The 394-nt window shown below is 56.1% G+C and overlaps 1 long non-coding RNA gene across 1 annotated transcript in view; it reads right to left on the bottom strand.

The window, feature by feature from the left end:
• Window positions 1-394, bottom strand: part of LOC107184695 — a 45,136-nt gene that overhangs the window by 30,164 nt on the left and 14,578 nt on the right. The window contains exon 2 of the long non-coding RNA XR_001515594.1: window positions 190-333. This is a non-coding gene — a long non-coding RNA (uncharacterized LOC107184695). The remainder of the gene's footprint in view (window positions 1-189; window positions 334-394) is intronic.

The raw sequence follows: 394 nt of genomic DNA on the forward strand, positions 1-394 counted from the left end.
TGTCTCTTCCTCTTCCTGCTGTCAGCTCCCAGATGTGAGTGACTCAAGGGCTTAGACATGAAGAGATGGGGATCCTGCATCTGAGCCCAGGACTCACTGTGTTCTCTCTGTCTCAGGTGTCCTGTCTGAGGTGCAGCTGCAGGAGTCGGGCCTAGGACTGGTGAAGCCCTCGCATTCCCTCTCCCTCACCTGCACTGTCTCTGGATTCTCCATCACAACCAGTGGTTTCTGGTGGACCTGGATCCGCCAGCCCCCAGGAAAGGGGCTGGAGTGGATCAGGTACATACATAGTGGTGGGAGCACTTACTACAGCCCTTCCCTCAAGAGCCGAATCTCCATCTCCAGAGACGTGTCCAAGAACCAGTTCTCCGTGCAGCTGAGCTCTGTGATCACC

The sequence above is a fragment of the Myotis davidii genome, unplaced genomic scaffold, assembly GCF_000327345.1.
Source record: "Myotis davidii unplaced genomic scaffold, ASM32734v1 scaffold127, whole genome shotgun sequence".
Taxonomy (NCBI): Eukaryota; Metazoa; Chordata; class Mammalia; order Chiroptera; family Vespertilionidae; genus Myotis; species Myotis davidii.